This window comes from Mirounga leonina, unplaced genomic scaffold (assembly GCF_011800145.1).
Source record: "Mirounga leonina isolate KUSES-001 unplaced genomic scaffold, KU_Mleo_1.0 Mir_154, whole genome shotgun sequence".
NCBI lineage: Eukaryota > Metazoa > Chordata > Mammalia > Carnivora > Phocidae > Mirounga > Mirounga leonina.
In genome coordinates, this window is record NW_023270389.1 from 37,356,938 (window position 1) to 37,383,273 (window position 26,336).

The 26,336-nt window shown below is 37.9% G+C and overlaps 1 long non-coding RNA gene across 4 annotated transcripts in view; it reads right to left on the reverse strand.

Moving 5' to 3' along the window:
- LOC118014313 overlaps positions 1 to 26,336 on the reverse strand; it is a 113,442-nt gene that overhangs the window by 81,407 nt on the left and 5,699 nt on the right. For 3 of the 4 annotated variants that reach the window (XR_004680258.1, XR_004680257.1, XR_004680256.1), the window contains exons 1-2: positions 23,500 to 23,595; positions 22,949 to 23,051 (exon numbers count right to left, since the gene is read on the reverse strand). This is a non-coding gene — a long non-coding RNA (uncharacterized LOC118014313). Of the gene's footprint in view, positions 1 to 22,948; positions 23,052 to 23,499; positions 23,596 to 26,336 lie in introns of those variants that run through there. The other variant, XR_004680259.1, reaches the window with a different exon arrangement.

A 26,336-nucleotide genomic window follows, 5' to 3' on the forward strand; every position in this document is an offset into this window, starting at 1 on the left:
GGAGAGATGGCGTTCAATGGTTCCAGAGGGTCTGCTCTGACGCCCTCAGGGAGGGCTCTAGTTTAGCAGTTTAACCATGCCTGGAACACACATGGGAGTCCTGGTCTCCTCCGAGTTTCCGCCCCCCCGCCAGGTGGATGTGGGCTTTCCCCTGAAGTCCTCAGCAGACTTCTGAGCACATAACCCTTGAGGCTCACTTTGCTCTCTCTACCTCTCTCTGCACTTAAATGATTGCCTCTTTAGAAAGCAAACCCTCAAACACAAGTTGAAGTTCCTACGATCTTTAAAAGCTTTAAAAAAATCAAACCAATCTGAAACTTGGTGATTTATAATGATAAAGTTGACTCCATTTTTTAATTTTTTATGATTACCCTCTCATAAATTTCCATTTGTATCTGGAGGATTTTGACACAGATGCTAAAGTATATAAAAATAATTCTGGAGCTACATAAAAAGAAATCAGATACAAAGAATGGCCACTAAAGATTGAAACAAAAAACTAGCTTCAATTTAAAAACTAGTCCTTAAGTTGACTTAAAAAAATAATTCAAAAATCCCCCCCACCCTCCCCGTACCTAAATTTGAAATGGACCTTTCCTCCTCCACCCTGTGTAATATTTTTAAAAGTCTTGGGCTCCATTTTCAAACTAAGTTCTGTATTTTTTAAGGGTGACACATGTCAAGTAACCAGAAACTGGCCTTGGCTTGGAAACCCTCCCAGTTCTTGTAAACATGCCATCACTAGTTCCTTTCAGGATGATGAATCCTATTGATTGGCTCAGATCTGCTTGTGACCCGGCAGCGTTATTAGACATTGGCTATAAAGCATCTCCTTATGAATTTTTCATTGGCTTGAGTGTCTGGAGAGCTGGGCAGCTGCCTCCCCGAGTGTTCACTCTCCTTCCTCGCCCCCCTCCTCCTCTCTGTGTCTCAGGGCTGATGATGCCACTCTGCAGGGCCACGTTATTGGATCAGAGTGATTAGCTTTACAGTCTGATTTTCTGAGTCGAATCCAATTTCTTTTTCAGGTGCAGCGGGCTTACGAGTAGTCATGTGCTTTTTGTTTTGCGATGGCATCACAGGATTACTAGCAGATGCAGTAAACTGATGTCATTTCCCATTAACCGTATTCCCCATGATACTAAGACAATGTGTCACTTTGCAGTTGCATTCCCGAGCATTCTTCAGGAGAAAGAGTGCTTCCAGCAACTCAAGTAAAGGCTGACAAGGAGGCAAACTCTTGAGAAGCACTGTGTCAAGCACTTCCAAAAATACCTTAGCTCACGATTCTAACAACCCCAAGAGAGGAGGAACATTATTCCCCCTTTTACGCTGGTAGAAAGTGAGTGTCTGAGAAATTCGGTAGTCTCTCATAATTCATCTTGTGGATTTATCGAGCTCACACTGAAGTGGGTGGGAGGATGAAACCCCAAGACTCCAGACTTGATCAGGTGGCCAAAGCTAATCCAAGAGTCATCTTCTTTTGAGAGAACAGGGAAATCTTCACTCTGAGCAAACCTGTGTCCTGCTACACCTGCCGCGCCCCCCAACCCTGCTCCGGGTATTATATTCTAGATCTGGACTCCATGAAAAATTCAAGTTCTCATGTCTAGAAATAGAGTTTGTTCCTATTAATGTCTGTATCCAGGTAAAATTGAGTTAAAGTAAACTTCAAGCGCCAGTTTAGGGGAGAAAATAACACAAGGTCAGTAGGGTCAGCAGTGGTTGGAGAAGGGTAGAGGGCTGAAGGATTAACTGTGAGTGTGGATGAGCCTTCTCAGATCTCATGTGCATGGCCCTCTCTCTGGTCCTGCTTCCTTTGCAAACACAGAGGTCCTTTGAGAAGCCTTTAACACAAGGTGAGTGAGCACTCTGAGTCCCTATTCTAACTCAAGGATAGCCATTCTGGAATATCACACGTGAAAGAGGAGATTTTTCTCTGTCCTCTAAATTACTGCCTAGATCCGCAGTCCTCACTCCCAGTGGACATCATCTCTGCTTCCTGATGTTTTATCCTGAGGAAAGAGCTCTTGGTAGAACACCATAAAGTCACTTCCTTACCACCACACTCTCCTAAAGCTTTGGAGGTTCTCATTTCCTGTCAGCGATCCTGTCAGGATCACCTTTGTAATCTCATTCCCCCCTAAGACCTCCACATCCACTGTGGTCAGGAGGGCATTTCACTGGCCCACAGGAAGGCAGCCCTCATACTTGTGTTGTCTTCAGGTGTGTCCCACAGGCTGGAAGTTGCCTTCTCTTCCCCACTCTAACTAAAGTCAACCTTCAAATTCAACTTAGAAAGGCCCCTCCTGCTGTTTCAGTCCCTCATCATTCCAGCTTTGAAGCCATCAGTAGCCTCATCCCACCATTAAGCAGAGACCACAGTCAACCCCCAGATCATCCTTTAACGCGATCCCAGTGCCTAGCACGGAAGAGGGGTCCGTGATGTCAGTGACCCAGGTTAATTACTCTGGCTGGGCTCATTGTGTGGCTCCTTCCTGGTTCATATGTAGTTTCTTCTGACATGCTGTTTCTTGCTTTTCCCTCGTATTTACACATCTTTATCTTCTTGCACAGAATCCAGTCCATGCTGCTACTCTAGGAGGTCATCAGCAACTACCTGTTGACTGGCCATTGACAATGGAATATTTGATGGGATGCTATGTAACAGATAGACATGAAACTGGACTGGTGTGTAGTTTGAAAATTGGGGGCAAGTTAACCACTTAATGGTGGAGCATCTACAAAGAAACCAGTCAAACACCTCTGTCTTTTCCCTGTCCTCTATCCTGTTCCCAGCAAATTTCTTAAGACAGGAATCTGTATCTATTCCCTTCATCTCATACCTTGTCCATTTAATCTGATTTATTTCCCACACTCCCTCCACACAGATGCACACTCTCTGAAATGCTCTAACATCCAGATATAATAGCTTTTCTTGAATTCTATCCTCACTAACCTTCCCAATGAATTTGACATTGCTGTTAACTATCTTCTTGAAAAATCTCCTTCCCTCATCTTTGGAGTGATTGGAATACAGTTTGCCTCCCATCTCTGACTAACTTCATTTTTGTCTCCTTTGTTGGCTCCTCTCATGCCTCACTTAAAACATGGTGTGTCCTAAGATGTGTCCTCAACTGAATGTCTCTTTCTTGTCCATACCTCCTCACTGGTGATCTCAACTACTCCTACTTTTTCAGTTAACACCTCTGTGCAGATGCTCCCAGATCTTTACCCCCCAATGTATCTACAGAGTTCTTTCATATTTCACCTGTCTGCTGGGCCACATTGTCTAGATAATCCTTCTAGTCTTTCAAAAGCTGCCGTTTAAAAGTGAACGAATCAACTTCTCTTCAAACTGGCCCCTCCTAACTTCCCTATTAATACTTGTGAAAGAAAACATGCCACTGACATTGAAATACATCCAAAACTGAATAATCGTCCACTCCTTCATTTCTCTCAATCCCACATCTAATGAGATGACATTCACTGAGGTGACATTAACTGAATGCCTACCAATGCCAGACTCTGGGGATATAGTGTGGAAAAAATAAAGGGGGGTGAGGGGAGAGGGAGATCTTATCCCAAAGAACTTATTATAAGGGAAGGACAAAAAATTATTCCTTCATTTAATGAAAGTTTCTTGAATAACTACTAAAAGCTAGGCACTGTTCTGGGTACGAAGTCCTTCAATCCCACCTCTGCAGTGTCTCTCAAGTCTACTTCAGTTGAGTTTAGAGAATAATCATTAGAGCTTCCAGATCAATGTTTTTTAAATGGGAAGAATGGGCTTGTTGTCTTAGGAATTTATTTTTTCTACTAGTAATTATCGTGTTAGCTGTTGGCTTAAAATAGATACTTTTAAGAAGTATTTGTTTATCCCAAATCATTATGTCTAACTTTTCTTTTATTTTTATATTAAAATTTGTTTCCTTATCTTCCAAAGTTGACTAACAGACCCTCCATCCTCTGTCTCTTTTGTGCTTCAACTCAGCCCAGATGCCACCATCAGACAAATATTTCTGCAACAGAGCTCTAATTGCTCCCTTGCTTTGAAATGTTTGAAGGCTCAGCAAATATAATCTCAATTCTGCAGTCAGGAACTCAAGACCCCCACCCTCCCTCTAATCTTTCCTTCTGGTCTTACCACCCAGTTCCCTTTCATGAATACCTGTCTTTCATCCAGATAGGATTACTCAGTGTTTACAAACATATCCCACGCTTTCTTATCTTACCCAAAGTTGTGCCCTTCAAGTGGAATGCCATCTGGTCCACCACTATTCTCTCAAATTCTTCTCTTATTTTTTTTTAAGATTTTTTTAAAGATTTTATTTATTTTAGAGAAAGAGGAGAGAGTGAGCATGAGTGGGGGGAAGGGCAGAGGGAGAGGGAGAGAGAGAATCTCAAGCAGACTCCATGCTGAGTGGAGAGCACAACTTGGGGCTTGATCTCATGACCCTGAGATCATGACCTGAGCCAAAATCAAGAGTCAGAAGCTTAACTGAGCCACCCAAGTGCCCCAAGATTTATTTATTTATTTGAGAGAGAGCGTGCGCGCACACAGGCACGCACGGAGGGGGAAGGGGCCGAGGGAGAGAGAGTCTTAAGTAGACTCCTTGCTAAGCACAGAGCCCAATGCAGAGCTCAATCCCATGACCTTGAGATCACGACCTGAGCCGAAACCAAGAGTCGGAGGCTTACCTGACTGAGCCACCCAGGCGCCCCTCAATTTCTTCTCTTCTCTTTCAAGTTACAGCTCACTTGCTTTATCATTATAAAGATGTGTGCCTTATTCTCCCTAACAGCTTGCAAAGACATTGAAGACTGAGTTCTAATCACATTTATGATAAGTCTACCCATTGCCCCACATACAACTTGTAAAGGGGCTTTCTCATTATGGATATGGATGCTGAATAAGTATTTACTAAATAAATGTTACCAGAAACGATTTTCTAATGGTTTCATATTTGTACATTATTTCTTTCCATCATGATTATAGAGCCTTCAAGAGCCGGGACCATGTTTCCTCCTTTTCCTTCATTTTCTACATGCTCTTGTACAGAACTACACATATTCTACAAGTATAAATGTTAGCAGAATGAACAAGCGATAAGTTATGCATTTTCATAGAAAAACAGTATTATGTTAAAATCCGTAGTCTTATTCTACAATCTAAGATTAATACCATGTTTGGACACTAGGGAAAGAAAAACAAAACTAGGGAAAGAAAAACAAAACTGTAGCTGGTATATTAACAACCATAACATTCTTTAGCTTTTTTTTTTTAAGACTTTATTTATTTGAGAGAGAGAGAGCCAGCGAGAGCCTATGCACATACAAGCGGGGGCGGGGGAGTGCGGTGGAGCAGAGGGAGAGGGAGGGAGAGAATCTAAAGCAGACTCCCTGCTGAGCACAGAGCTGGATGCAGCGCTTGATTTCATGACCTTGAGATCATGATCTGAGCTGAAATCAAGAGTTGGACTTAATTGACTGAGCCACCCAGGTGCCCCTAGCTATTTTTTTCTTTATGCTTCCTAAAGAACTATTGCTTCTCTGTAACAAAATCTATCACTTTTTATGTGCTTATTTTCTAACTCCACTGAACTTCACTAGTAGTTCTTTAAAAAAATTATCTTAAGTTTTCTTGGTAGATAATCAGTATTTGTAAAGGTAATTTTGTCTCTAAAATAGTTATATCATTTTTTTCTTTTTCTTGTCTTATTGCATTAGTCAGAATTTCCAGATCAGTATTTTTAAAATGGAAAGAATAGGCCTCTTCCTTTTAGTGTTTTTTTTTTTTTTCTACAAAAAATGATCATGTTAGCTGTTGGTTTAAATTAGATATTTGTTTTAAGAAGTACTGGGTATTCTAAATCACTGTACCTAACCTTTCCTTTTTATATTAAAATTTTATTTGTGCTCTTATCTAATTGCTCTTTTAGACTGAGCTATATAACTTAAGTGAAGAGGAGATTTGGCAACTGTTCAGTGATATGATCAATTATAGACAGTGAAGCCAGATAACTTACATCATGAGTCATTTAGCCAACTTTACTGATAAAATAATCAAGAGAATTAATGAATATGGATTAGCCTTTGTACCATTTAGATGTGAACTTTCTGGGATAAAGTTGACAAAATATGAAAATGCTAGTGAATTCTTTCATCCTTTCACTCATCCATTCAACAAACATTTATTGAGTTCTGTTGTGTGCCAGACATTATTCTAGTGCTGGGCTATAGGAACAAACAAGACAAAGTCCCTGTTTTCATAGGGCTCTCATACTAGAGAAGGCAACGATAAATTAACAAATAAGTGAGCAAGATATTTTCAATATTCACAAGTGCTATAAAGATAAGTATTAGGGAGGGACTGATAGGATGGGTTACTCCAGCCAAGGTGGTCAGAGAAGGCTTCTCCAAGAAATGATATTTGAACAGAAACCTAAGTGACAAGAAACAGCCAGCTATGTCAAGATGATAGGGAGACAACTGTAGGCAGAAGAAATAGCAAACGCAAAGGCCCTAGAGTGAGAATGATCTTGGCATTTTGCAAGAACAGTGAGAAGGCTGAGAAGCAGCTCTTGGAAGGAGAACAATAGGATATGGGTTTGGGAGTGGTAGGAGGACCAGATGATGGTGAAAAATTTAGGTTACATGTACTCACAGAAATCATTTTTAAGGGTAAGGATAATAATACATTTGCTAAGATGAAATATTTATACTTAGAATATTTACAAAGCAAATTATAAACATTTATAGAATTAACTCAAATCTTAAACAGGAAATAAACCTAGATAAGGCAAACAAACTTTCTCCTACATTCTCTACATTCCACCCCACATCAACATTCTCATTTACTTGTGTTTTGTCACCTTGAACGGCAACAAAGATCTTAGGACGACAGCATGCATTCCTGGGAGCAAAATTTTCTTACGCAATAGATTGTGAGCCACTATCTTATTGCTGGTTTAAGTGATTCAGAGAGATAGATCATCCTGACCAATTAGCCCTGGGCTTTACAAAGCTGAGGAGTCACATTATCTCTACTAGCTGCAACCCTCGTGGTAAGTTAAACAAAACCACATGACTTAGTTCCTTTCTTTGTACTCTTATTTGGAGGGAAGAACCAGCAAACGAAACACTTTCGGTCCCTACTAAAATTATCCAAAAATAAAGTATGTAACAAACGGGTCTGAGTGACTCAGGGTGGTCACTCGCCATGTGTCTTGATTTAGACTCTGGGGCTATTTTTGATTTGTCATCACTGGCTGGCTGTTTGGTCTCAGACCAGGCCCAGCACACTGGTCAAAGCAGTGCTTTGTCACAGCACAGACGCTTGTGGCAAAAAACCTGGCAACTTTCTGTCCCTTTGTGAAAGAAGAACATTGTATCCCGGTTGTGGCTAGATTCTGCTGCCTCCAAAGAGCTAGTCAAGCTATTGTTATGTTATAGTTTTAAATGTTCATATGATGATCATGTTTTTGGAAAGAGTGGGTCACCAATGAGATCTCTGGGGTCCTAGTGGCTTTCATGGTGATGACAACCAGAAAAAAGCAGGGGCATGTTCCTCTCCTCAAACATCACCAGGAGGTCCTCACCCCTCAGGCAAGCCACATGCTTAGCACAGGGCCTGGAAGAGAGTAACCTCCCCACCCCCCGTAAGAGTCACCTGGTTATTTCTGTATTTTGCATTTATCTGGCCCCCAAAAGGATTCTTCTGGAAGTCTCTGGAGCAGCTCTCAAAGATCAGTCCATGAATTAGGCCAGTCTTTTTTCACTGGTCTCCAGCAAAATGAGAAAAAACTTAAAAATTTAGGAAAACACACACACATGCATATGAGACAGTTTATTATCACTTCTTAATTGCCTTTACACTGATATGTTTGTCCCGTCCTAGTAGGTTTTTCTTTTCTTTTTTTTAAGAGAGAGAGCACGCACGTGCACGCAGGAGTGGGGGAGTGGGGGAGTGGTGCAGAGGGGCAGAGGGAGAGGGAGAGAGAATCTTAAGTAGGTTGTATGCCTGTTGCGGAGTGTAACTCTGGGCTACATCTCATGACCCTGAGGTCATGACCTGAGCCGAAATTAAGAGTCCAGCACTCAGCCAACTTAGCCACCCAGGTGTCTCCCTAGTAGGTTTTTCATAAAGTTCATATGGCCTTTCTTTCAGTAAAGAATGTTGTTAGTATATGGTACTAGTTGTTTAAATGTCCTAACTTGGCATAATTAAAATGCCCAGTTTTTTGGAAATTCACTGAGGTCTAAACCTTAAATCTGGGACTCCTCATCTAGATGTTTATAGCCTCTCTGGCCTTTCTGGTCCCTACTACAGTATTTGGGATGAATAAATGCTCGCCCTGTAGCCTCTTTATCAATTTATATCCTTCTTCTATGTAATGTCTTACAACTAAAAGCTGGAGGCCTGAGAGGTAGGGAAGGGTGTGGTAAAAATTCAGGAAAAAATATTGGTTGTTAATATTAATATCACTAGTATTTATATTAGTCTTACAGCGGGACAGAAAATAAGGCCAAAAAAAATAAAACAAATTTTTCATGTGCTAAGAATGTAAGACCAGGAGATTTTCTAATCAGTACATCAACCTGTGAATGACTGGTTTTGCAGTAATATGAACATACCTTAAATATTAAATGCTTCCATCCCTTCAACGTTTGCCATCCCTAGTTTGCAAATATAAATGGTGCTTTAGGTATTCCTTTCAAGAAATATTTAATACCACATGGAAAATGTAGATTTTCTATAATTAAATCAGTCTAAATCATTGCTTAGATTATGCTTCATGATGCAGCTTATAAATAAGAATGTCCAGTAACTAATTGGCTATTTTTATCCTAGCAGGACATCCTAGCTAGAGTACAGGACTCTGAGATGCAGATCTCGTATTCAGCTAAGTCACGGACTTACTGTATCACGTTGGGAAAATTGCCTAAGCTGACTCTATTCTTTTTTTTTTTTTTTTTACTTGAGACAGTAAAATTTGTAACTAATGACCCATCATCAAGAATGTTGATGAAAACAGATTATTACAAATGATGGCCTCATCTACTGGAAGGGTAGTTACCTGAGTATTTGAAGGACATATAAACTACCATCCTATAACTGTAATAAATAATTATTAGCATAAGGAAAGAATAAAAATTCGGCTTAATAAGTTCATAATGACATTAATAACAGCTACCACGTATCCAGCATTTATTAGGTACCACGCATTATGCTAAATGTGTTATCCACATTATCTGATTTTTAGGAAGGCACTGTTACTACCAACTTACAGTTCAGGAAATTGGGACTTTTGGAGATAATTCCCCATGAGTAACACATGCCGGGCTGTGAGGCCTCTTGGGAGACAGGGAGAGTATGGACTCCCTCAGAATCTGTGTGTGTGCTGACTGGGCTTAGTGAGTATGGACTTCCCTCCCCAACACCTAATAAGGTAGTATTTTCCTTTTTATTCCTCTAGTTCCTTCTATAAAGAATTCTTAATTTCCCTTTGTCTTTTGTCATTTGACTTTCATTTCCTGTTTTGGGTTTTCTACTGTTAACACCACGAGCCTTCAGTCCTGCCCTCTCTCACTCCTCTTCTCGGTGGATGTGACCCAAGTTCCAGTTTTGGTGCCTTTTCCTTCGTGTTTCAGTTCCTTGCATGGTCTGTGTTTAGCAAGTGAAGTTACCTTTTATGGTTTCCATCTCCTTTTTTCACTTTTTTTCTACTTTTCCTATATTCTTTTGCCAAACATACAAGTGCCTTATGGGGGTTTCCTCTGGAGCCCTCTAAACTTCAGAAAGAATTTTCTGATTTACATCCTGCAGTGTATTAACGTATTTCATTGAAAAGGACTATAAATGCCTACAGGTTTTGTATTTGTTTTGCTTTTGTAAAGAAAAGGTAAACAGTGACAGAAAGAAGAAAGATGGTGGGATTTGAATGTCATTCATGGAGATGCAGAGAAGAGAGAGAGCGAATGTGATGGCCTCCACTCATGGCCTTCTAGTTGGGAAATTCTGGAATGTTTGTATGATTTCAATATCTAGAATAACAGAGCTCAGACATAGAAGTTATCATCACAACATCAGATAGGGTGTTAGGTAAGTTTTGTTTTGTTTGTAAACAAGAACACTGTTCTACCCAGTGTGCTTCCGATCCTTATTACTGGGAGTCCAGCTTCTAAATGGTTTAATGAACGGACATGGCAGCAGAGCATATGGAAACAAATACTGTACTGGAAGCAGGAGAGACTTTGGTCTCATCCTGGTTTTACTAGTAACTAGCTCTGTAACCTCAGGCAAATTGTCTGTCTCCTTGGAGTCTATTTCTCTACTAGCACAGTGAGTTGCAAGGATTAGGCGACCCACCACTAAGGTCTTCTCCTACTTTACTGTTCTCAATACAAGACATTTATTCCCTTTCCTGTAAAAACGTAGGTAATTCTCATTAGTGAAAGAAAGCTCTGGGGTAAGGAAGACCATCATAACTCCAGCTTTTTCATAGTTCGATCTTGGTAAATAAAATTTTCAAGTTCTCCACATAGGTGTATAATACCTCTTTCCTAGAGCAGGTAAAATCTGTTGTAATATCCCTTCATGATTGTGATTATATATGAAGCAAATACCTTATTTAGAAATTATCTGAACCACACTTACAGAAAGCAATGCATTTTTGGTTTGGGATTTTATTTTTGTTTTCTCATTAAATAGCAGTTTTACTGCTTAACCTGAAATAGGCTAAAAGTCTTCCTGTCTTTGAAAGCATATACAACTCAAAAACAGCTTTTGTGGCTTGAAAGGTTATATAGATATTAAGCAAAACATTCAGAAGAAACTAAGTGCCCTAGGAAAATTTAGGAAGTTAGTATTGTTTTAGAAGATATAACTAAGGAAGAAGACCTGAAAGCCTGTATTTCTAGATAATGAAGCTTTCATAGGATTTTAAAATTGGGAACGGTCTTAACAATCATCTAATTTAACCTTCGACTCAGCATAGGCATACCTCTCAACATTCCTGCCATTTGGTCAACCATCCTCTGCTTTCACATGTCCTGTGACAGGGGGCTTACTACCTCATAATACAGATCATTCCACTGAAAGACAGCCTTACTCATTGACAAATTCTTCTGTAAACACCCCTTGAGCTAGGTTTGATGGAAGCCACTCTTAGCCACAAATTGTAGCATTATACTCATTCTATGTTAGAGGCCTGCCCCTCATATTTGTGGGGTCCGGGGCAAGAGTACAAATGGAGGACCACATGCCATATGACGAAATGTGTAAAAGTTATAAATCAAGCTAGCAAACTGTTGGGTAAAGCTTATTCTATATATCTATCTTGACAAAAACACCTTCCTAATACCTGTTATAGACTGAATTGTGTCATCCCCCCTCAAATTCCTGCATTGAAGCCCTAATCCCCCCCATATTTGGAGATCGGGCCTTTAAGGAGGTAATTAAAGTTAAATAAGGTCAAAAGGGTGGGGCCCTAATCTGATAGGACTGGTATCCTTATATGAGGAAGAGACACCAGAGATCTCTCTCCTTCTGCAGGTGTGTAGAGGAAGGGCCATGTGAGGACCTAGGGAGAAGGTAGATGTACGCAAGTCAGGAAGAGAGGACTCACCAGAAAACAACCTTGTGGCACCTGGATCTTGGATGTCTGGCCTCCAGAACTGTGAGAAAATAAATATCTGTTGTTTGAGCCACCCAATCTGTGGCATCTTGTTATGGCAGCCCCAGCTGACTAATACAACACCCAAGCTGAAAAATCGGTGAAAGTTTTGGTTTTTTACATGAGCAAAATATGAAAGACAACAGAATTTCCTTATTATTTCATATGTCTGGGTGTTCTGTTGATGAGCTGTATTGGATGAGTAATAAAATAAAGACATACATAATTCATAAATGCTATATAATTACTTTCATTTTAGTAAAATCACTTGGTATGTGGTTATAATCAAGATTTTCACATAATTTATGTTCTATTTCACCTGAATTGTGTTAGTCGCTGAAGCAGATGTTTAGGGCTGTAAGCTATACCATGTCAGGCTGAGCAGAGGTGTGTGTGTGTGTGTGTGTGTGTGTGTGTGTGTGTGTGTGTGAATTTACAGGGCCCTCTGAAGCCCAGCATCCAGGGCAGAAAGCCTCTCTTGCCTGGGACTAAGGGTGGGATGCCATTTTATTTAAACCTAAACCTGTAAACATCACATAACACATCTTTTGGCCACCTCTATATTTGGATGAGTATCTTTAGGTATAGAGTTGTCTTAGGATATGAGTACCATGTAGAGTTTCAGAATTTTTTCCTATACTTGAAGGCATTTTATTCAAATGCAAAACACACTTTATACACAAAAGTAAAGAAGAATAAAGAAATGAATAAATCTTACTCCGTGCAATCAGAACTAAATCCTGTGATTACATCATACTACACATGCAGGTCTTTATCTCACCCCACATCCATCTATCTCTGAGCCGCATTTGCCAAAAAGCTGGAAGTTAGATTCCAACAGCAGAACAAAGACAACTTAGGGTCTCCCCTCTAGCTCCCCAAAACCCCCCACAAAAAACAACAAAAAAACAACCTTATGCGTTTATCTATACTTAGGCAACTATCTTTTCTTTTACTTAAAATATCATTTTGATCACATGAAGAAAACAATAAGTTGTACTACAAATACTGATTCTCTTGGCTGTTCAAAGTCTTCTCTTATTTCCTTTCTCCTAAAGGGGATATAAGAACCAGGTTAATACCCGCTCTTGGTTTTGAAAAAAAAGTGCAAAAAGATATAAAATGAAAGTAAAAATCTTTCTCTTTATTCTTACCCCCAGTAACATTTACCGGACTTAACCACTGTTAACATTTTCTTGTGGAACTTTCCAGAATTTTTCTAGGCATATACAGGACTTTTTTTTTTTTTTTAAATCAATGGGGTTATGCCATACGTGCTAATCTGAATTTTACCTTTTTTTTTTAACATTTCAATTTATCCTGAAGATATTTCCATTGTATCACACATAGAACAAGCTTATCTCCTAAAGTTCTTTAAAAACGAAATGAGGTAGTTATCTATCATTAACCCCAGAGCTGGGGTATATTAGGCTCTCAAAAAATGTTTCCTTCCTCCCTTTCATTAACAGAAGAATCACACGAATTTGTGATTGTGATCATGGAGTATTTGGTCATGTAAATATAAATGTAGGTGTAGAAAGTCACAGAATTACAGAATTTAGAGTGGACGGCTCTTACAGATTACTTGATTTACAGGGTGGAGCCTGTACCCAAACCAAGTCTTTGCTTTCAGTTTGGTGTTCCTTTAATCCTTTTTCATTTCTAATATAATTTTGATTTTTATATTCTACATTTCTTAAATATTAAAGTAGAGCATGTAAAGGTGTTAAACAATGATAATAAATCAATTTGTGTATACAGCTTAAAAGCAACAAGCCAGTAATTTTCATTTAGAGAAGGTAACTCAAACCAAAGATAATATATGGTTAATTTGAAAAATATTAATTGTGGCAGAAAACTCAAAAGTATTACTTCTGGGAAGAAAGACTTAGGGTCTGGAGTGTAAAAAAAGATTTACTTCTTCCACTGTCTGAATTTGTTTACATATACATTCATTTTTCTGCTTGAAAAACTAGAATTAATATGTGTAGAGAGTTGGGCAATGTTTGGTATTCTTGTGTTTTGCCTGAGGATCCATCCCTCAAAGCCTTTAAAATGCTAATGGAAGGAGCAGAGATCCGGTATTCAGGGTGGAAAAGAGGTGGGTTAACATCGAGAATCCAGGAGAGTGCTCTTAACGTCGGAAAGGGAACGACACTTGGGAGTTCCCAGTGGAGGATAAAGGGAATTATGATGAGAACTTATACCCTGCCACTTGGCCAGTAAAGTGAATTTACTTTGCAGTTGTTCTAAAAAACACAGGTTTGTTTGAGAATAAGAGAGAAATGGGGGGAAAATATAAAAAGTGAAATTACTCCATTTAATCTGGCTGAAAATTTTAGGGAATAACTGATTGGGCCAACATAATAGTGATGTAGAATAAGCTCTTTTGTTCTGAAGGGACTAGCTTGTTTTTCTCCTAAACATAGGATGATCCAAGGAAGCCGCCTAAAATGAGGTTAGGCAATCTATCACATGACCCAAAGTCACCCAGTTCAGACTCCCATCTGAAAAATGAAATTCTGAAAGACTCATGTTTCCATCACAATGATGGAGTGAAGGCACAATAGAGCAAAGCAAAAAAAGGCTAAGGCTTAAGTTTTGGCAATTCAAATACTCTGTTGTCTAAGAGTCATTTAAAGCACAGAACCACAGAAGTGGAAGGAATCTTAAAGGTCACTGAGCCCCCTCATTTTCCAGATGAGGAACAAATAGGGGCCCAGGGACTCATCTAGGTCTCACTCCACGGCTCCTAAGTCAATGCTCCGTTACCTGGCCCCTCCTCCCACAGAGTGTTTATTTCCAGTGGCCTGATGTTTGCCCATCCTATGCCTACCCCTCTTTTAAAAATGATTTTGTGGGGCGCCTAGGTGGCTCAGTTGGTTAAGTGACTGCCTTCGGCTCAGGTCATGATCCTGGAGTCCCGGGATCGAGTCCCACATGGAGTCCCACATCGGGCTCCCTGCTCAGCAGGGAACCTGCTTCTCCCTCTGACCTTCCCCCCTCTCATGTGCTCTCTCTCTTTCACTCTCTCAAATAAATGAATAAATAAAAAATAAAAATAAATAAATAAAAATGATTTTGTTTCTCTTTTTCCTCTACTAATTCTATGAAATTATACATCTAATACAAGGGGATCATATATCTTTACTTGCGGAAAATGTTTGGTGGACACCTAAGCTATATAAAGACACTTCCTTTATGAAAGGTGTGGGAAAACAATGACCATCCCTCAAATTGTTCTGATCCTAGGGTACAAAGATGGAGGAGAAGGTGGGTGTGAAGAAGCAGGTACCTTACTGAAACATTCATATTACACACAGATACACACACACACACACACACACACACAAACCAGGTACACCAACCACACCAAGCATATAGACAAAAACAGACCATGCCCATTCAAGGGTATGAAACAGAGACTGCAAGAGAAAGAGTAAGAGAGTCTTGATTCATTCCAAAATACTGGTAAGATCTATGCTTTCAACAAAAATTTAAATGTACGTTATTGTTGACTATAGGTACAACATTGTACAGCAGATCCTTGGAGCTTATTCATCTTACCTAACAAATGTTTTGCCTTATTGATTAGTAAATCCCTATTTCCCCTTCTCCCCAATCCCTGACAACCACCATTCCACTCCTTGATTCTATTAACTTGACTATTTCAGATATATCATATTAGTGGAATTGTTCAGTATTTATCTTTCTGTGACTGACCTACTTCACTTAGCATAATGTTCTCAAGATTCATCCACATTATCGCATATTGCAGAATTCCCTTCTTTAAGGCTGAATAGTATTCCATTGCATGTATACACCACATACTGTCATTCATCTGTTGATGGACAAGTTTAGGCTCTTGCCATATCTTGGCTATTGTGAATAGTGCTGCAATGAACATAGCACTGCTAATATCTCTTTGAGATCCTGATTTCAATTCTTTTGGATACTCAGGATGGGATTGCTGAACCATATGGTACTTCTCCTGGGAATTTTTTGAGGAACCCCCATTCTGTTTTCCAAAGCAGCTGCACCATTTGGCATTCCCACCAAAAGTATGCAAAAGTTCCAATTTCTCCACATTCTCACCAACACTCATCTTTTGTTTTGTGATAATAGGCACTCTGAAAGGCATGAGGTGGTATGTCATCATGATTTTCATTTGTTTTTCCCTAATGATTAGTGGCACTGGGCATTTTTTCATATACCAGTTGGCTATTTTTATGTCTTCTTTGGAAAAATGTCTATTCAAGTCCTTAATGTATTTTCTAATCCAATTATTAGGTTGTTGTTGGTGGTTTATCTTTTTTTTCTTTTTACTATTGAGTTGTAGGACTTCCTTATATATTGTATAAGTCAGGATTCTCCAGAAAAAACTGCATCAATTTATATATGTATGTATGTATTTATATGTATGTGTGTGTGTGTGTGTGTGTATACAAGAAGAAATTCATTATAGGAATTGGCTCACATGGTTATGGAGGCTGAGAAGTCCTACAACCTGCCATCTGCAATCTGGAGAACCGGTAAAGTCAGTGGTATAATTCAGTAGGAGTTCAAAGTCCTGAGAACCAGGGGAACCTATGGTATAAGGCTTAGAGTTTCAAGACCCAAGAACCATGAGCTCTGACACCCAAAAGCAGGAGAAAATAGATGTCCCAGCTCAAGAAGAGAGAAAATTCACCATTCCTCCACATTTTTGCTCTGTTCAGGCCCTCCATGGATTGGATGATGCCTGGGCACTTTGGTGAAGGTGGATCTTCTTTACTCAGTCTACTGATTCAAATACTTAGATCTTCCAGAAACACCTTTACAAACATACCCAGAAATAATGTTCTACCAGATATCTGGGCATCCTTGAGCCCAGTCAAGCTGACACCTAAACGAGCCATCTTGTATATTCTGGAGATTAACCTCTTATCAGTTACATGGTTTGCAAATATTTTCTCTCATTCCACAGGTTGCTTTTTCACTCTGTTGATTGTTTCCTTTGTTGTGCAGAAACTTTTAGTTCAATGTAGTCCCACTTCTTTATTTTTTGTTTTCGATGTCAGTGCTTTTAGTGTCATATTCATTAAATCATTGCCAAGGTCAATGTGATGAAACCTTTCCCTTCTTCTTTCTTCTAAGTTTTACAGTTTGGGGTTTTATGTTTAAGTATTTAATCCATTTTGAGTGGATTTCTGTGTATGGTGCAAGAAAAGGGTCCAATTTCAGTCTCTTGTATGTGGATATCCAGTTTCTTCAGCACCATTTGTTAAAGACACTATCCTTTCCCCACTGTGTGTTCTTGGCACCTTTGTCAAAGACCAGTTCACGGTATATGTGTGGATTTATTTCCATGCTGCTGGATTCGGCTTGCTAGTATTTTGTTGATGATCTTTGCATCTATACTCATTAGGAGCCTTGGCATGTAGTTTCCTTTTCTTGTGGTATCTTCATCTGGCTTTGGTGTAAGGGTGATGCTGGCTTCATAAAATCAGTTTGGAAGTATTCCCTAGTCTTCAAGTTTTTGCAAGAGTTTGAGAAGGATTGGTATTAATTCTTCTTTAAATGTTACAGAATTCTCCAGTGAAACCATCTTGTCCTGGGCTTTTGTTAGGAAGTTTTAGATTACTGATTCAATGTCCATACTGGTTATAAGTCTGTTCAGACTGTCTACTTCTTCATGATGCAATTTGATAGGCTGTATGTTTCTACAAATTTATCCATGTCCTGTAGGTTATCCAGTTTGTTGGTTTATAACTGCTCACAGTGGTCTCTTATGATCCTTTTAATTTCTGTGGTATCAGTTGTAATGTCTTTTCTTTCATTTCTGATTTTATGTGAGGCTTCCCTTTTTTCTTTGGTCTAATTCATCCATTTTGTTTATCTTTCCAAAAAAACAACTCTTAGTTTTATTCATTTTTGTATCTTTTTCTGTTTTCTATTTTATTTCTGCTCAAATCTTTGATATTTCCTTCTTTATGCTAACTTTGGGCTTAGTTCTTCTTTTTCTAGCTCCCTGAAGTATAAGGTTAGGTTGTTTATTTGATATCTTTCTTCTTTTTTGATGTTTATCACTATGAATGTCCCTGCTTTTGCTGATTTCCATAAGTTTTGGTATGATGTGTTTTCATTTTTGTTTGTCCTGAGGTACTTCTAATTTCCTTTTTGATTTCTCCTTTGGCCCAGTAGTTGTTCAAGAGTGTGTTGTTTAATTTGCACATATCTGTGCATTTTCTTCCAGTTTTCCTTCTGCCATTGACTTCTAGTTTCATTCCATGTAGTCAGAAAAGATACTTGATATGATTTCAATCTTCTTAAATTTCCTAAGACTTGTTTTGTGACCTAATGTGTGATCTATCCTGAAGAAAGATCTGTATGCACTTGAGAAGGTATATGCTTTGGGTGGAATGTTCTGTATAACATCTATGAGGTCCATTTGGTCAACAGTGTTGTTCAAATCCTCTGTTTCCTTATTGATTTTCTATCTGGATGTTCTATCCATTATTGAAAGTAGGATATTGACATCTCCTATTATTACTGGATCTCTATGTATTTCTCCCCTCATTTCTATCAATGTTTGTTTTATATATTTAAGTGCTAGGATGTTGTATGCATATATAATTGTTATACCTTCCTGGTGGATTGACCCTTCAATCATTATATGATGTGCTTTGTCTCGGGACATTTTTTGACTTAAAATCTATTTTTTCTAATACATGCATAGCCACCTCTATACTCTTTTGGTTACCATTTACATGGAGTATCTTTTTCTTCCTTTTACTTTTAGCATATATGTGTCCTTAAATCTAAAGTGAGTTTCTTGTAGACAGTATATTGTTGGGTCTTTTTTTGTTGTTGTTGTTTTGTTTTGTTTTTTATCCATTCAGCCACTCTATGCCTTTTGATAGGGAATTCAATCCATTTACATTTAATTATTGATAGGGAAGAATTTACTATTGCCATTGTGTTAGTTATTTTCTATTAGTCTTGTACTCCTCTTGTCTGTTTTTACCTCTTGTTTTCCTGTGTATATATGGATATACATACATATCTATATGGATATATAGTCTCTATATGTCTCTCTCTGTATCTATCTATATGTCTACATATATGTCTATCTAAATATATTGCATTGGTATGTTTTAATTCCTTTCTTTTTTTCTTTTGTGTAACTACTATAGGGATTTTGTGTGCATGTATGGGGGTTACCTTGGAGCTTACATAAAATATTTATAGTTATAACAGTCTATTTTTTTAAAAAGAGATTTTATTTTTAAGTTATCTCTATACCTAACATGGGGCTTGAACTTGTGATCTTGAGATCAAGAGTTGCATGGTCTTCCAACTAAGCCAGCCAGGTGCCCCTGTAATGGTCCATTTTAACAACTTAAGTTCAATTACATATAAAAACTCTAAACTTCAACTTCTCCCCCAATACTTTATGTTACTGTTGTCACAATTTACATGCATTCATGTTGTGCATCTTTTAACATATTTTTAGGTATATTTACTTTTAATACTTTTGTCTTTTAACTTCTATACTAGAATTAAAATTGATTTACCCACTACCCATTATAGTAATATGATGTTCTGTATTTGTCCATATATTTACCTTCACCAAAGTTCCATACTATCTTATGCTATTATGTTGTTATTTAGCATCCTTTTAACTTGAAGAATTCTCTTTAGCATTTCTCCTAAGGCAGGGCTAGTGGTGATGAACTCCCTGAACTTTTGTCTGGGAAAGTCTATTTCTCCTTCCTTTATGATGGACAATTTTGCTGAGTACAGTATTCTTGGTTGGCATTTTTTTTTCTTTTAACACCTTAAATATGTCATTCTATCCCCTTCTGGTCTGCAAGGTTTCTGCTGAAAAATCCACTGATAGTCCTATGAGGGTTCTCTTGTACATGCCAAGTTGCTTTTCTCTTGTTGCTTTCAAAATTGTCTTTGTCTTTGCTTTTGACAGTTTGATTGTGTGTCTCAGTGTGGATTTCCTTGCATTCATCTTAACTAGTGTTTTGGGAGCTTCTTGGCTCTGGATGTCCATTTCCTTCCACAGGTTTGTTCAGACATTATTTCTTTGCATAAGCTTTCTGATCCTTTCTCTCTCCCTCTCTTCTCTGGGACTTTCATAATGCATATATTACTGTTTGATGATGTCCCTTAAGTTTTCTTCACTCTCTTTCATTCTTTTTCTTTTTGCTCCTCTGACTGAATTATTTCCAATGACTTGTTTTCAGGTTCACAGACTCTTTCTTCTGTTTGATCTAGTCTGCTATTAAACCCCTCTAGTGAATTTTTCAGTTTGGTTATTGTGTTCTTCAGCTCCATGATTTCTGTTTGGTACTTTTTAATATTGCCTATATTTTTGTTGAAATTCCCACTTTGTTCATGCATTTTTCTCTTGACCTCAAAAAGCATCTTTATGACAGTTATTTTGAATTCTGTCAGGTAAATCCTATAACTCCATTTCATTAGAGTCAGTTTCTAGAAATTTATTTTCCTTCTTTGTTTGGAACACCTTTGCCTGATTCTTCATTTTCTTTGTCTGTGTTGGTGTCTGTACGCTGAGCAAAGCAGGCACCTGCACCAGTCTTCATGGACTGACCTTGTATAAGAGAAGACTCCCACCTATCAACCCTGCCCAGGATTTGGGGAGCCTCTATCAACTCTTTCCCTCCACAGGGAGAAGCAGGAAGCTGTGGTTTTTGTCTACTTGCTCTGTGCTAAGTCAGGTGTGAGGAAGCTATTGTATCTATCAGTCCAAACCACAGTCCCCATTCTCCCCGAGGTGCTAGATAGCACCAGACTCATCAGAGCTCCAAGACTGACATCTGTTCACTTTGTGCTTAGCAGGAAGGAAGATCTATGACATCTACCAACCAAAGCTGCTGTTTCCATTCTCCCTCAGGTGGCTAGATTATGCTGGACCCATCAGAGTTCTAAGACTTACAAGACAGAACCAGTCCTCTGGGAGCTCCCTGGGAAATTCCAGGGTGCTAGATGCATAAACCAAACTCTCCCTTCCCTAGGAGAAGCTGGGAGTTAGGGGTTCTCCTCCTGATTATATGGCATTGTGCTGGGAGCAGGGACTCTGGTGAAAAGGGGTCCTGAATCTCCCTACTGGCTTTGGTGAGTATGGTTTCATATTCACCTAGGATGCAAGAGCCTTTCAATTAGTCTCTAGATTTTACATAAAATGAATTTGTTCATGAATTGTTGCTGAGCTGGTGTGTTTGTGAGGGAAGCAGGATCCAGGGCTTCCTACTTTGCCATCTTGCCAATATCACTTCTGAAAATTCTTTTTGTATAGATTTTTCTAGAGTCAAAATAATTTGCCTAAATTTAGAAATTTTTTATGAAAAAATATCCTCTTCAACATCTGTGATATTTTCTCACTTACAAAACTGATTTCTAAATTTATGACAGTTTTATTTATAAAAATACATCATTCAGTATTTCAGAGATCATTGCTTCTAAATCATATCAAGTTTGATAAAAATATTTTTCTATTTTTAAAAAGAGCAAAAATTAACAACAGTCATAAAAAAATAAAAGAACTGGTTAGATATATTTTTGCAGCAATGACAAATGTTGATTTAAGAGAGAAGAAATATTGTTTCGCTGAATTTTTATTTAATATATGGAAATTCACTTCGGGTCGGAATAAAAATGTCACCATGGACTCTATTAGGCTACCACCATATTTTCTAGTCTTCAGTTTCAAGCATTTCTAGACTCTATTAAAGACAGCAGAAATGCTACCATAGTAATAACTGACCTATAAGTGGCAGGGAGGCAGTTTATTATTTTGAAGTATAATCCTATTAATTAGCTTCCTGGAAAAGAGCAGGTAATAGTACTGTACAAAGAGAAGTCTACTTTTAAGGTTTCAAATTTTAGGGTGTCAGAGAGATTTAGTTATTTATGTGTAAATAAACATACTCTGCTAGACACAAAAGAGATTAATAGCAAAAACTTTTATCTTTCTAAAGGTTGGTTCAAAAGCTATTTAAAAAATACACTTCTTTCTAAGGTTTATTCAATAACCAGTGAACTATAGGTTAAATAATGGCAAACACTCAAGGAGTTATAAAAATTATGCTTGATTTTCCATTAAGAATTATTATTATAATAATGTAAGATATGATATAATAAGAATTATTAAAAATAATTCTTAATGGAAAATCTATCAGATGAAAGCAAAAGGGGTTGAATTTTTCAAAACTGACAACTGTACACGTGGTGTTGTAAATTCTCATCAGTGGTTAGGGGGATGATATGTGATAGGTAACTGAAAATTCTAGTCAGTTGTCCAAACTATAGCTTCTAACTAAATGCAATCTTAATTATTAATATAAGTCTGGTTATAGGAAATAAATGCTTATGAAAGATTGCTTGATGGACATGATATCCTGAATGTTACCTGGTGAAGAAACAGGGCAATCAGAAAGTTTTCTATCTAGATTGTACTGAGAGTTAGATTAATGGGAGAGCCAGAAAATCCAGTCTAAAGGTACTAAAACATTAGTGGAAATGTAACGCATTAGAGAAAATTGCGTTTATCAAAATTTCTCTCAGAAACTGAGATAGGACAGCATACTCTGATGAACCATTTGGGGTGGGGCACGAGACCCCCAAATGAACATGCTCCAACATCCAGACAGTTGCTAAACTGCCTATTACTGAGGACAAGTGCAGTTAAGAGAACTTGTTTTGCTTTAAGGGGGCTAGTTCGGGGAAAGAGCTAAATTGTCCAGGATAACAGACTAACCTACCAACCTCCTTCTAGCCTCCCATGAAGTTCAATGGGATGTCAATTAATAATAACCTGACCAGCCATTCACATGCTCTTGATTCATCTTGGAGAGTACTCCTGAGTCCTTACAGAATTGTCTTTACTTAATAATGCTTTGGGGCTGTAAGGTACACTCTAAGAAAGTCATATGAAACACAATATTCTATTGTGGGGATAAAATTAAGAGCGAAGGATCCTTTTTATAAGATCTACAATAAGTCTTTTGGGAAACAACCACTTTGTTTTTATCTTAAGGAATTACAGAACTTGCAAGTGAGCTTACTTTCCCTTTTGCTTTGGATGCTAGGAGACTTAAGGGCCAGATTTGCCATCTCATTCTTGAAACAGGTTCAGAGTATGTGTTTCTCTTCCTCTTATTTCTTAGCTTCTATTTTCTTAACTAATTTTTCCTTTCACCTGTACTCCTTCAATTTTTATTTTAATCTTCTGTGTTAGTAATACTTTTGAAAGTTACCTTTATTCCTCTGCAACACTGGTTGGAGCCCCTGGTTCCAGGATCTGACACCTTCCTCTTGGTTTATTCTCTCATTTTGACAGAGCAGCCCCCTAGCAGCTTCCTGAGACAAGAGCAAATGAGAAATAATTTTTTTTGAGATCTCGCTTATTTGAAATTGTCTTTATTCTACCTTTACCCTGGAGAGTTTGGCTGGCCATAGAAAAGTCTTTTTTTATCTGGGCTTACTGGGCATTTAAAAAGTAGCATTCTTTGTTTCATTATATTTATAATTTAGCTATCCTAATGCCATTGTACTGATCAAATTATTTAACAACTTTAGGAAATCAGAGCAGGTAAATAACTGAACCAGTTTTCTGAACCTTAATACTATATAATATATACAAAGTAACACTGTATAAAGGGAAACTTTGGAGTTTTCAGTGTATATTTTTCAAAATATTTAGATACCTATTTTTTTTCCATGTTGTTTGTATAACTTCCTTACTCCTTTCCTTTTGTATTCTAGATGCCATATGCCAAGCTGGCTTATATGGGATAATATTACTAACCCTTTTTGGTGCCTTGCTCTGTTTGCTCATTCATTCATCATTCATTTAGTCAATATCTCTCCCTTTCTCAATTTCCCCATCTGGTTTCCTTTCTCTTCACCATTGCCACTCTTCTTTCTTTCCTCCAAGAAAATCCTGTAAATGAAAATCTGTAATTAACCAAAACACAAACTGGGAGGGTAATTACACTGCTTGAGCCCACAGGTCAGATCCAGCCACCCCCATCTGCATTCTAAAAGCTAATTCTCTCCTCCACCATAGACAGCTGTGGTACCTGAGTTAAAATACCTTAAGATTTCAAGTTGAAAGGATTGGGCTATGAGCAAGACTCTCTGCCAGGTGCTTTAATCTCAAATCCCTCCTCATAGCAGTTCTAATGAATTTTGTTTTTTTATTGTGATTTTATAGATAGGAAAACTGATGCTCATAGAAATGAATTTGCCTAAAGTTTTATAGCCAAATAAATGATAAAGTCAGTATTCAAATGTAGGTCCACATGAAACGATGCTCAGCATCACTAATCATCAGGGAAATGCAAATCAAAACCACAATGAGATATCACCTTATGCCTGTCAGAATGGCTAGCATCAAAAGGACAAGAAATAACAAGTGTTGGTGAAGATGTGGAGAAATGGGAACCCTCGTGCACTGCTGGTGGGAATGTAAACTGGTACAACCACTATGGAAAACAGTATGGAGGGTCCTCAAAAAATTAAAAATAGAAATACCATATGATCCAGTAATTCCACTGGATATTTACCCAAAGAAAACAAAACTACAAATTTGAAAAGGTATATGCACCCCTATGTTTATTGCAGCATTATTTGCAATAGCCAACTTATCGACGCAACCTAAATGTTCACTGATAAATGAATGGATAAAGATGTGGTGTACATACGTATACACACACACACACAAACACACACACTGGAATATCACTCAGGTATAAAAAAGAATGAGATCTTGACATTTACAACATTGGTAGAACTAGAGGGTATTATGCTAAGTGAAATAAGTAAGACAGAAAGACAAATACCGTATGATCTCACTTATATGTGGAATCTAAAAAACAAATGAACAAGTAAGCAATCAAACAAACAAACAAACAAAAAAAAACAGACACAGACTCATAAATACAGAGAACATTACTGGTGGTTGCCAGAGCGGAGGGGGTTGGGGGGGGGTTGGGCAAAATACGTGAAGGGAATTAAGAGATACAAATTTCCAGTTACAAATGAGTCAAGGAGATAAAAAGCACAGCCTAGGGAATATAGTTAATAACACTGTAATCAATGTTGTGTGGTGACAGATGGCAATTTCACTTATGGTGGTAAGCCCAGGACAGTGTATAGAAGTGTCAAATCACTAGTGAGTTGCAGAGCTGAAACTAATATAACATTGTACGTCAACTATACTTCAATTTAAAAAAAGGATGAAAGAAATTTAGATCTAACTCTAAAATCTAGGTTTTAAACTGAGCTTTAAGTTTTAACCTAGCACTACCAACACTATCAATGTTTATTGGAGAAAATCCTAGTCATTCTCAAACCCCTCTCTGCTCAGCTTGGAACAAAGAAAATTCCATCATTTAATAAGTATTAGGCTTTTTTTGTATGGAAGAGATGGTAATAAACAATGAAGATGACATTGTTCTTGCTCTTAACTTGCTTATTTCAGAAGGGCAGAGACAATATTCCACTTTTAATATTCACTGAAAAGACTAAAATACAAGCTAGCAAAAGAAAATGCCTTAAGGATTTAGTTACATCAAGATATTTGAGATGGAGGGGCACCTGGGTGGTTCAGTGGGTTAAGCGTCTGCCTTCGGCTCAGATCATGATCCCAGGGTCCTGGGATTGAGTCCCACATTGGGTTCCTTGCTCAGCAGGGAGCCTGCTTCTCTCTCCACCTGCCGCTGCCCCTGCTGTGCTCTCTCACTCGCTCTAACAAATAAACAAAATCTTTAAAAAAAAAAAAAAAAAGATGTTTGAGATGGATGTAGGGTGAAGAAAGGTAAACATACATCAAGGAGATGGAATAAAACAATAAAATCAATCCTTCACTTTGTTTTGAACACTTCTATCGAATCATTTTAGAGTAATATATTCAAAACTTAGGTTTGTTTCAGTTACATTTGCCTTCCCACTAAAGTTATAATCTGGTGTACAATAATAATGGCCCAAGGCCTGTGTACCAGGCATGTTTTTAAAAGTCTTATTTTATTTAAAATTTTATTTTCAGGATAATGAATTAACTAAAAGGGGCACAAGTGAACTTTCTGGGGTGGTAGAAATGTTCTCTCTTGATTGTGGTAATGCTTATATGGCTGTGTTTGTCAGAATTCATAGAACTTCACACCTAAAAGAATACATTTTTCTGCATGTAAGTCACCTCAGTAAACTTGACTTAAAAAAAAAAAGCCTGAAATCTTAACTACCCAGCTAAAAATAAAATAAAATTTAAAATACAGTTTACAATTTAGGTGTAAAACAAATCTTATTTACATGATTGAAGCAGATCTTGTAATTTTTTTGTATTTAATAATCCAGTTGGATTTTATATAATTCAATATAATAATATCAACATTTTAAAATAGGATATAAGAAAAATGTTTTTAGTTCTTTTTTTAAAGTAAGGATTTGGATCGCAAAATCTTTATTATAACCATAATGTCACTAAGGCAATGTTCTCTATATTTTTTTTAGAGATTTTATTTATTTATATGACAGAGAGATAGAGAGCACAAACAATGGGAGCAGCAGGCAGAGGGAGAGGGAGAAGCGGACTCCCGCTGGGCAGGGAGCCCAACCTGGGGCTCGATCCCAGGACCCTGGGAT